This window comes from Mauremys mutica, chromosome 13 (genome assembly GCF_020497125.1).
Source record: "Mauremys mutica isolate MM-2020 ecotype Southern chromosome 13, ASM2049712v1, whole genome shotgun sequence".
Taxonomy (NCBI): domain Eukaryota; kingdom Metazoa; phylum Chordata; order Testudines; family Geoemydidae; genus Mauremys; species Mauremys mutica.
In genome coordinates this window covers 58,141,677-58,154,092 of record NC_059084.1, presented here as the reverse complement: position 1 = coordinate 58,154,092, position 12,416 = coordinate 58,141,677, and positions in this window count along the sequence as shown.

Below are 12,416 nucleotides of genomic sequence, written 5' to 3'. Positions count from 1 at the left end.
CCTTGTTATTTTATGTTTCTTTTGTTTGGTGCTGTTGGTGTTATATGTTAAGAATAGAGTGATTAAAGGTGAGCCCTAATAGAATAAGGAAACGCTATCTGGTTTTGTTCTGTTTTGTTTAACCGGTTACTGTTGTTTTTCTGCTCTGTTCATTTGGGCGTTAGGTGTGTGGGCGGAACTGAACTTCTCGTTCGTAATTCCTCAGGGTGGAAGCCATGTGTGCGATGAAGCTCTGAGGTTGTATTGAGATCCTACTGTCCCGCCCCCTGTGACGGACAATGTAATAGAAGTGGAAAAATCTGGCTTAGACTGTAATTTTCTCTGCTCTCTGTGTAATTTTCTTTTCTGTTTAAGTGTCAGCAGACAAATGGGTGGGTCTCTGGGTAGACCCCCAAAGGGGTTTGGATTATGTGTTAAGTAAATGGCCTTTACCCAATGGCCATGTATTTTTGCCCAGGTGGCAAGCCTTACTAGGGAGGACTCGGGTAGTCTTGTAAGTAAAAATGTTTTAGGGAAAAGACCAGAAGGGTGGGGGCTAGTTGTGAAGCCCACCCTCCTAGCTAAACTGGTAGTGGAACAAGTTGTGCCTAGGATAGGGACGATTCAGCGAGAAAAGCAGGATCGGGCCCAGGCGGGCAGGCAACAGACAGAGAGATTGGAAAACAGGTTGGAAACTTTTGAGGGTGTAGTGGAAAGAAGGAGTAAGTGAATATAAGCATGAGAATTTCAAATACTCAGAAGGATATTTGGAATGGTGATTTGAATTGGTAAAGTGGCTGTTGGAAGGGAAAAGCAAGTGATTTTTAAGGGAAAGTGAAAAAATTGACTCTGTAGTTGCTGGAGGGAACAGCAGTTGAACTTTGTAAAAATGCTAAAGAGAACAGTTTTTTGGTGTCTTTGAAATGTTTGTAAATAAATTCGGGCAAAGAAATTATTAGATTGCAATCACTTGGCTATGAACAGTTTTGTTAAATCAGTTGAAGAATGTATACAGTGCTAAGTAATAAAAATTTTATTAGGCTCTACAAGCACTATAAGTGGTGATGTTTTCTTTCAGTGTTTAAAAGCAGGAGTTAAAAGTAGAAAAAGCAAGCCAGAAAGCATCTGTGTTAATGCAAATTAACTATCTGATAAGGTAGAGGCCGCTGAAACCAGGGCTGTCTAAGAAACACATACGAGAAATATGGGGTAATTCCTCTATTTTGCCTGAAATCAACGAGAGTATTTGTATATTTTAAGTAATGATTGACTGCCCAGAAGGGGTAGACCTGTTTTTGTCTTTCAGATAATCAAAGAAAACTAATGCCAGCTGCACAGCATTCAACGTACCATGATTTACTGGCACAGTCAAAATTATGTTGTGTGTTCTATGTTCTGTCTTGTGGTGTTTGTCTCGTGGCCAGAATTGTTGTGTTTAATATTTTCATGAGATGGTCTAATTTGAAATCAAGCGGAAATGTTGGATTGAAATGCAGATACTTGTTTTGTTCAACTTAGAATACAAAGTGTTTGGTTACATCAGAAAAATGGGATATACTAAAGTCTAATACATTTTCTTAAGTAAAAGAAATAAACTACATTGGCCAAATCTTTTAATTAAGAATTGTTGTTAAAATTTGCATACCAACAGTCTTTGGAAGCAAGGACATGAAAAGTTAACCCACTCCCCATATTGTACAAGGGATCCTTCTGGCTACCTCAGACTTTTAGCCAGAGGGCTAGGGATGGTGGATAGCTATTGGACTAGAGGTTATATTAAGTGAACTTCTCAAAGTGGGTGTGCTTGTCCTGGCTTGTTATTCCAAAGTTCTGTAATAAGGTTATTTTAGTGAAAGGGTATATGTGGCATACATTGAATAATAAGACTAATGTACTGTATAACAGTAATGTTTATGTGTTCATGGTATAAAAGAAGGTGTATAAGTAAAGAGTAAAAGTTTCCTTTGTATGTTAACGAAAAAAAAAAAAAAGCCAAGAAGGGAGAAAAAAGAGAATAGCTAACATGCTCAGTCTAGGAAAGGGGGGATGGTTGCTGCAGTTAAACGAGGTTGGTGTGCAGCGGGCAGCCCACCCTCCTCCTTGGGGACCTTTTGTAAATATTCAGATTGATTTTATTTAAATGTCTAAATGTTGTGGTTATGAATATGTATTAGTTTTAGTTGATGTATTTACCAATTGGGTTGAAGCTTTTCCCTGCAGGAAAGCAGGTGTCAGGACTGTTGTGAAATTTTGCTTAAAGATTTTGTACCACGTTTTGGCATCCCTGTGAGTATCAACAGTGATCGTGGAACTCATTTTACTGGACAGATTGTAAAGGAGTTATGTGCAGCTCACTGCCCTCACCACCCACAGTCTGCTGGGACAGTGGAACGCCAGAACGGGATTTAAAAAAAAATAAACTGGCCAAGATTTGTGTTGAGACAAACTTAAAGTGGCCAGATGCCCTTCCTTTGGCACTGATGAGTATGAGAGCCATTCCCAATCGAAAGACTGGACTCAGCCCTCATGCAATTTTGACAGGACGCCCAATGTGACTACCAGCTGCACCCCCACTAACATTCATTTGATGGATAACATAATGCTTAAGTATTGTCAGGCACTAATGAAATGTGTTAAGTCTTTTTATACACAGGTGAAGGAAGCACTACCGAAGGATCCTGTGCAACCTTGCCACTCCTTGAAACCAGGAGACTGGCTCTACATAAAGATCCATCAACGAAAGACTGCCTTGGCTCCACGCTGGAAAGGCCCTTTCCAAGTCCTGCTGTCTACCAACACCGCTGTGAAGTGCCAAGGACTGACTGCCTGGACCCAGGATTCTCATTGCAAAAAGACCCCTCCACATCAGAAGAATTTTCCTACTGATGATTAGCCTATTCTTCTTCTAGCTCTACTGTGCTTCTGGACAGCAGGGAAAAAGGACAAGGTGACGTACTGGCAACCTCTCCCTTGTCCACTGACAGACCAACTGTGCCTTTAGACTTTTCAAGAAGAAGCAAAGCCATTACAGGGTGATATGTGCTGGCAACCTCTCCCCTGTAGGATGCTAAACCACAATTGTTTTGGGAAAGAAGAAGAAACACTCACTCCACTGACATTGCCAAAGTCCAGGAATTCCTGACTAAAAAGGACATTGAGAACTGACCCTGGTGAAGAAACAAAGAATTGTACACTGGCAGGAAGAAATTTATGGGACCCATGCTTGGGGATGTGGTATTAATTGGATTTTGGGGTTTGATCTACAGGCTGCGCCCTGTGTATTGGATAAATCCTTCAGGATGTATTGCCCTCCCTAATTGGATTTTAAATGACATTGCCCTTATCAGGTTTTCAAATCACTTCTACATACCCAGATTGCTCACAAGGGGCTGCCGTTAGATTAGCACAACAGAGGGCCTGGGTTATTTCCTCTGGAAAGAAAGAGAATTGAGCAGATCCCTGTGGGCTAGGGCCAATATCTTAAAAGCCAAGAACATGATAAGAAATTGGGCCAACTGGAAAAGGCTACTAGCCTTATTCTTGAAACTCAGCTATCTTAAGTACAGGCTGGAGTTGGTGAGTTACATGTCATTTCCACCCTTAGTTCTATGACCCAGAAGTTACTGACAGAGATGGTATTGAATATCACTGAGCCTGGGAAGGCATTGCAGTGGGATCTAGACCAGACTTGGCCCACTGCCCTTACAGACGCATCAGGAGTACCATCTGATCTGTGGTCATGGAGACATACTTGGACACTTTCTGAATGGAAGTGTGGACATTCACGGTGCTCCTTCCAAGCATATGGACCGGTTAGGGTGGGTGTGGGCTCCCACATACCGAATCCTGCTGGGTCCATGGGGAGGATGCCTGTGGGACTGTAATTGTTTACCGAAACATCTGGGAAATTAGACCACCTGGTATATCCAACTGCTTTCTAGACAGTACCCCTAGAATAACACCTGACATTTTGGATAAGAATAGAGAGTCAATGGACATTTTGGCCATTAGAACCACCACAGCTCAGTGTATCTATAAACTGAAGCCAGGGGAAGTTGTCACTGTTTATGACAATATTTGTTGAGAGGGTGGAGGTCAAGGAACTACCCTGATGGGACACCCACTTTTTCAAGCTAATGATAGCTGTGTGTACGTTAAAGCCACCACATTGCAAGATATACATATTAATCTTACCACTGCTGCAGGCAATTATATCATTTCATGGCCTGCAGATAGAATGTTGCAAGTAGCTTTTAGATTTCAGGTATATTTTAATTGGACTAGAGTAGTGCCTGATCGGTTTCAAAATTTGCTTTCATTGTTACCAGCGGTTCAAAGAATCTCTGAATTGCAAGGGCAAATTCACATGCTTTAGAATATATATCAAGCTGAAAAGAATGCCTTTCATACAGCTTACAGAGTGTTTACTTTATGTACTAAGTATGATGTTTTGTGCTTTGTAACCAAAATTGTACAACAGCCCCATTATATTATTCCTTTGGGAATGTTATTGTTTGTAGTGTTGTTAGTTAGCTTAGGATTATATTATTGTTGTTGTTGTAAAAAACGTAAGAATAGCACTACCTTTCATGTTCATGCTAATCATGCTTTGTCATTACATCCAATCAAAACCCCTAAGGTTGAAACATCTGATGTAGAATCTGAACTCCACGAATTAATGCAAATGGAGATTTGAAAATATTTGTTGTACTAGAAGTACAAAAGGGGGGAGTGTGGAAGCAGGGAAAGCTTCAATAAGGATTTGAAGGGGATTTTAATGCGTGTCAGTCAGTTAGCAAGAGTCAGGCCATACTGTAACCCTAATGACGTGAGACTTGTAGGAGCAAAGATAGTGCGAGGCGACAGGACAAGAACTGTGTACAAAGTTATTACGACCTTGCAATCACTAACCAAAATGCAGGCTTGCTTTTCTTAGGAGTGAGACAAATAAGATAAGCCTTTCTGCTATGTATAAACAAAATGTATTTGTTGCTTTTTACTGTCTGTATTATTGCTAGAAATTGTCTGTAACAAAGGTATAAAGGCTTGCTGTGATTGTTTACCAGTTGAGAGACCTGTCCAGGACTGGGGCGACCCTGTGTCCTATGGCACTCTCTCCCTCCATTGTAATTACTGGAGAAATAATAAAGTATTTGATTTTGCTGCACCCAAACAAAAAGCGAGAACTGAGTTTTTCTTTGACAACATATATTAAGTAAACTTTTTTTTTTAAAAATGTTAATCTTTGTCATGGGTGCACAGGTTTGGTGCTCTGGAACAGCTCTCAATCAGTTCCAGTCAGTACCCTTTTCAGTGTGACAACCCCACAAGGTGCACTTTCACTAGGGTAAGCCTCCTTGGCTTCAGTGCCTCCTGGGACAGACCTCGGAGCGTTCAGCACCCCTGTTCCATACTGAGGGCTCCCTCCAGGCAGTCCACCTGGATAGGACATTTGGGGAAGCCTTACACCCCCGCAAAGGGGCCATGCATCCCAACTTCCGCAGTCAGCAGTGACTCCCAGCCAGCGCTGTAAAACAGAAGGTTTATTAGTTGTCTGGAAAACAGTGTAGGAAAGTTCTTTGTTAGCACAAAAGCCAGAAAGTTACAGTAAAACCCATCTTGGGTAGACCCAGAGCTCCCTTGCTCCCCCTTACAGCCCCCAAAACCATGGATTCACTTTCAACAGCCCATCCCCAGTCATGTCCAGTTGTTCCTCCATCCTTTGTTCAGTTTCCCAGGCAAAACTTGTCACCTGGCCTCCACCTCTCTCTCTCTCTCTTTTTTTCTTCTCCAATATGTCGTACCTGGCTGGCTTCTTGTAGAAGTTGTCCCTCTCTCCCCGGCCATCAGTTGCTAAATTACAAAATATGAGGCCATTGTCTAGGGTTCTGGCAGCTAGACCACAGTCAGACCCAATCTTCTAAGGGTCTCTGCAAAGATTAAACACCGTTATCCCACTGCCTGGTTAATCATGCAACACTCAAGGGAAACTGAGGCATGCACACAATATTCATACAAATCATTAAGAACCCCCCCCCACTTCATCACAATCTCTAATTAATATTAGGACTTATCATTCCATTTATTTAAAAGTCCCATCTGGACACATGAGAGACTCTGTGATCAGTCTAGATGACAGGTTTCATGGAGGTATTATGGTTTTCAGGATAAGGCACTGAACTAAGAGTAGGAAAGTCAATGAGAGTTGAGTGTCTATTCCTCCTGGGGATGCAGGCTTGCTATAGCCATGTCAGTCCCAGGATATTAGAGAGAAAAGGTGAGTGAGGTAATAGCTTTTAATGGACCAACTCCTTGTTTCTATCTCCAACAGAAGTTGGTGCAATAAAATATATTACCTCACCCACCTTATTCCTCTTGGGCTCTTTTTAGAAAATCCCAGTCAGAATATTTTGGCTGGGCCTTTAAGCAGACACAGGTGGATTTCAGAACCAGGTTACTTCAGTTGGGACCAGATAGGCAACAATATTTCATCTATGGTACCTGAGGGAATGATAGAGATCATTCAGCCTCAATTTTCTTCCCTGGACCACATCAGGAAGGGATTTATGAAGGTGTTCAGTGGTGGCCTAACATTGTTTCAGTGTTAAAGCCTTCATAGGCCTTGATGGGAGCTGAGTTGGGCAATTTGAAATGCCATCTTTAGGCATGGAATTTCAATGCCCTCTGTGGGTTTTGATGTGAGTGTGTCACGCACTGTAGCACTGTGGCAGTTATAGGAGCAGAGGAGCTCAGTGATACCCAGTTGAATTTATTCACCAGGGCAGGACATAACCAGTAGTGCAACGGGAAATGTAGAGTTGCAGGACTCTGTCTCTCTGCTTGTCTAGCTGCTTATTGTCATATATACCCCTCTGTCTATTCATGTAGGCTGAGATTTCAGTGCTACTGAAGGTATTAGATTGGTCTATTCTCACTCATTTAAATAAGAATTGGGTGCCTAAATGCCCATGATGGATTGAAAATCTTCTCCTTAATGTATCTATGAAGTCTATCAGCAATTCTTTAGTGGGGAGGGATAGCTCAGTGGTTTGAGCATTGGCCTGCTAAACCCACAGCTATGACTTCAATCCTTGAAGAGGCTACTTAGGGATGTGGGGCAAAATCAGTAGTTGGTCCTGCTAGTGAAGGCAGGGGGCTGAACTCAATGACTTTTCAGGGTCCTCTCCAGTTCTATGCAATAGGTATATCTGCATATATCATTACTTATTCATTTGTCTAACCATGCCATTCATTTTTCTGCTCCTCCTTCTGTCCACTGTCTAATAATCTCTAGTTAGCATCAATATATCGGTCAAGGTATGCATTTGTAATGTGCCCAGTCACCCTGTTTTTTAGGCACTGATTCCCTTCTCACTTACCCTGGTATAAATCAGGAATAACTCCATATGAGTCAATGAGTTTGAAACTTCCCTCGCTCACCTCAGAGTAAAGCAGGAGTAACTTCTTTGAAATAACTAGGGCTGCTTTTCCTCTCACTCACCTCTGTGTAAATCAGGAGTAACTGTAGTGGACTTAGAGCTGGCTGAACATTTTTCATATTTTTTTTCCACCAAGAAATGGGGTTTCATCAAAAATAAACTTTTTCAAATGAAAATGTCATTTCTGAATATTTAAAAAAAAGTTTTTCTACAGGATATTCCTATATGTAACAATATTTGTTCCATTTAATTATGAGCTGAACATTTTCATTTTGTTTCACTTTTTGTACATTTTGGATTTTTTAAAGCCCACCTTTTTCATTTTTTAAGTACTAAATCCATTTTTAGGTTTTGTTTGTTTGCTAATTTTTCCTTTTATTTTTCTTCTCTTTTTCCGCTTTGTAACTTATCAAAACTTCTGCAACATTGGAAAAGTTACTGAGCAGCAATAGGAACACTGAAACTGGATAACACCACCACTTTGTAACTTTTGCAAAGCTGAGGAAATTTTGAAGTCAGGGTAGTACAGCATTGTGAAACTGAGTGAGGAGAGAGACAAGGTGGGTGAGGTAATATCTTTTATAGCAGTGGTCTCCAAACTTTTTTGATTGCGCAACACTATCAGTAAAAAAATTTTGAGCATGCACCCCCACTATAAATATATTTATTTATGTATAAATTATATACATGTACTACGATACTAATATATTATGTACATTATAAAACATACAGAAATATACATTAAAAAGGATGAGATGGAGATGAAATAAACAATATTTTTAAAAATAATTTTTATTGTATTTTATTTATTAACAGTACAAAAAACCTTTTTGCTTTCACAAAGAAAATTATTATTAATAATATTTTTAGTGAGAGCAATGTGATTGAATATGCTTCATTATTTCTGAAAATCTTGGTTTAACACTTTGTGATGCAGCGATTCGAAGGTCTGGATTAGGGTTAGGGTGCGGGAGGGGGCTCAGGGTGGGCGTGCAGGAGGAGGCTCAGGGCAGGGGCAGGCAGGAGGTGCAGAACACTTACCTGGGGCAGCTCCTGTTTGGTGCAGGGGGTGTGCAGGTGGCTCTGTGCAGCACGGCACCACCCCCATGGCCACGATTCTGGGAGCCCCCCCCCCAGCAGGCAGGGCCACCCAGAACGCAGGGGCTTTAGGGGCTGCAGGGTCCTGGCCTGCAGCTCTAAAGCCCCTTTTGGAATGTGGCCCCGCGAGCACGGGCCAAAGGACTCAGGAGGAGCAGGGGCAGCCTCACAGCCAGCAGCCAGAGAGAAGCGCCACTTTCCCCTTCAAAGCGCCGCTTCTCTCCGGCTGCTGGCTGTGCAGCTGCCCCTGCTCCTCCATGGGCCAGAGGACTCAGGGCCACATTCCAAAAGGGGCTTTAGAGCTGCAGGCCAGGACCCCAGGGCCCCTTTAGCCCAGATCACTGCAGCCCCTAAAGCCCCTGCGTTCCGGGTGTCCCTGCCTGTGGGGGAGGGGGAGGCAGCTTCCCTGCTCACTCATTCCCTCCCTCCTCCAGGCGCCCTTCCCCCACCCCCACGGCGGCGCTCCTCCTGCTGTGCCCCCAAATGGATCGTCTTGCGCACCCCACTTTGGAGACCACTGTTTTATAGGACCAACTTCTGTAGGCGAAAGAGACAAGCTCTTGTCTCTTTCACCAACAGAAGTTGGTCCAACAAATCTATTACCTCACCCACCTTGTCTTTCTCATATCCTGGGACATGGTTACAGCAACACTGCAAACGTTTGAGGAAAATCTGATCTTGATAATTTGATTTTTAGCTTATCTCAGAAGCCTTCAGTGGTCCCTATTCTTGAGCTCACTGAGAAAACTCATGGAAAAAATGTGTTTGTTCTTTGTGTGATTGCTTCTATTGGGACACAGGTGTAATTTTCAGATCAGTTCTCAAGGGACACTGAAGGTAAATAAAGAGGCACATAAATACCTGTACCAGCATATTTCATGTAGCCGGAACTAAACTCTGCTCTTCAGATCTTATCTGCTATCCAGCTACTCCAAGTTTGATTAGGGCTGCGTACACAGAAGTGGCTTGAACTTTGCTCTGATAATAGACAAGGTTAAGGCAAGTTTTCCTTCTATTGCAAAGGGGTATTTCTGAAGTGTTCCCCATTTTGTTTCTGAAATGTAAATCTGGATTAGACCTATATTGAAATTATGTACCGATCTATTTATCCATACAGAACTTTAAATAGGCTGGGATTCTCGAAAGGACCTAGGGAATTAGAGGTCTGCAATCCTTGGAAAGCCTATGGAAGTTTGATGCTTAACTCACTTACATGCAGTGTTGTTGTAGCCGTGTCAGTCACAGGATATTAGAGAGACAAGGTGGGTGAGGTAATATTTGTATTAGGCCAGCTTCTATTGGGAAGAGAGACAAGCTTTTGAGTTCACACAGAGCTCTTCTGCAGGTCTGGGAAAGGTATGCTGAACATCACAGTGAAATTCAAAGTGGAACAGATTGTTGGGCATAAGTAGTTAACACGTATTTCAAGGGACCCTTCAAGGTGAAGTGGCCCATTAACACCTTCAAGTCATAGGAGGAGAAGAAAGTGGAAGCAGGAAAGGCCGCCTGGGGGTGGTTGCTAGTGGGTTATAGATTGTTGTCAATCCAGTACCTGTATTCGGGCAATGATTTTTAGTGTCTAGCAAAGTTATGAATTTAAGCTCCCGGCTTGTCTTTTGAAAAGACTGAATAAAGACACTAAATTTATGGCTTATTACATCAATCTATAACCCACTAATCCCCTTTCCAGCTGCCTTGTCCCTCCTTACTTCCCCCCAATGACTGGAGGGGTGTTCACAGGCCACTTCACCTTGACTGGTCTCTTGAAATACATGTTAACTACTTATGCTAAACAACCTGTTCCACTTTGCGTTTAGCTGTTTTTCCCAGACCTGAAGACGAGCTCCCTGTAAGTTCAAAAGCTTGTCTCTCTTACCAACAGAAGCTGGTCCAGTAAAAGATATTACCTAACCTACCTTGTCTTTCTAACTCACTCATACTCCTTTGAAAGTCAGAGACATAATGTATATATGTTCATCTCTATACATGCCCTTAATTAAGATATCTTTAGATTATAGTCCATATATATTTAGACTTGGAAGGATTAGATTTTTATTGTTTAATATTGGAAAATAAAGATTCCATCACACACAACGAAAAAAATATTTCCATTGATAGTAATTGAAATTTACAGATAAGCAAAGTAATAAAAAAAAGCTACTTGCGATCTTATGAGAGTGTGACTTAAAGATATTTACTTTGTATATTTTGACATATGATGTCGACTACTTGTGTTTCAATGGTTATAAAACTTTTTGAATCTCAGTGTCTTCTGCGATTAAATAATTATTGCCTGACACTTTTTGTCTGACCTCACTCATAATTTCCTGCAACTGTGAAAAGTTTAATTGATAGATATAAAATAAAGAAATGCTTAACATCCATAATTTTGTGCAACAGTGAACATTTAAATTGATAAAATTTAAATGGATAAACATTGGAAAAATACTTAAAATAAACATTGACATTATTTCTCAATGTGATAAAAAAATAAAAATTGAAGACAGAGACACTGGAATTTATGGCTTATTACAACAATCTGTAAACCACTAATGTTGAATGGCCCCTTACCATCTGTGCTAACTACTTATGCAGAACAATCTGTTCCACGTTGCATTTTGCTGTGATACTGGGAGTATCTTTCCCAGACCTGAAGAAAAGCTCTGTGTGGCTCAAAAGCTTGTCTGTCTCTCACCAACAGAAGTTGGTCCAATAAAAGATATTATCTCACCCACCTTATCTATGAAATGGAGAAAGAGAGGAAGAGTGTCAGGCTTTGTCTGCAATCTTTAAAGGAACCCAAGGGAATTATTTTTATATTATCCAATGTTTCTAATAGCAGCAGCAATTAGTAGTTAATGACCAGATTCTCCTTTCAGCCACCAAAGTGTAAATCAGGAGTGTAAATCTACTGTGTCCTATTTGCCTCTCATTCACCCCAAAGTAAATCAGAAGTAAATCTATTGCAATTAGTGGTGGCCAAGATTAGCAGTAGCTGACTGTGCATAGTAGAAGTCGTTAATTGTGTTTAAAATGAGTTGAGTTGCCATTGGTCCCCATTCCAAAATCTACTCATTGCACTTTTGCAACTTGAGTTTGTAATGTGGAGACCTGGCCTCTAGCAACAAGAAGGAAGCTCACCAAGCTATTTCTCGCACATCACTGGATGCAAATCATAGACAAGTAGAGAGATGGAACAGCACTGAAGATAAGAAAAGCAGTGTTGTGTTTTGTTTTTTAAAAAAAGAATGTGGAGATCGATCTATCTATCTATCTAAACTGTGGTATCTAAAAGAAAACAATGACTGGGCAGATTGATGTATGAGGGCTTAGTTTGTTAGTAAGTGAACCAATCTCCCCATGACTGTTTGTATATAAGACCCCATGAAATTCTGTGCCCAAAGTATTTTGTCTCTATCATTCTAGTTTTTGTTTCTCTAATTCTAGGCACTCTGTACTTAGGTTGAATTTAGCATGTGATCAAATGATGGAATGTACATAAGATTTTTCTCTGACCTGATTGACCAGTGGAGAATGTGTCCAGATGTCCAGGAAGGGATTACTTGTGATTGATGAGGGACACTTGGTATTGCAAATGTCTTCAGTGATCGATGAGATAATGACCCATTAAGAGATGATTTTAGCTCATTAGGAATTACTTATTGCCTCTGGTCTTTTCTATAATAAGGACTTGGTTACAGATATCTTTAGCTTATTGATTAGATTCTAGTGCACGGGATGGTGCATCCATCCAGTTTCCCATATGCAAGTATTCTGTTAATGAATCCTCTCCTTTAAATATTCACAGATTCAAGTTTTGGATACAACTCCACTGAAAGAAATGTCTCACCTTGCTGCATATTGACACCTCATTGAAATGTATGTGCAGTCCTTATGGGT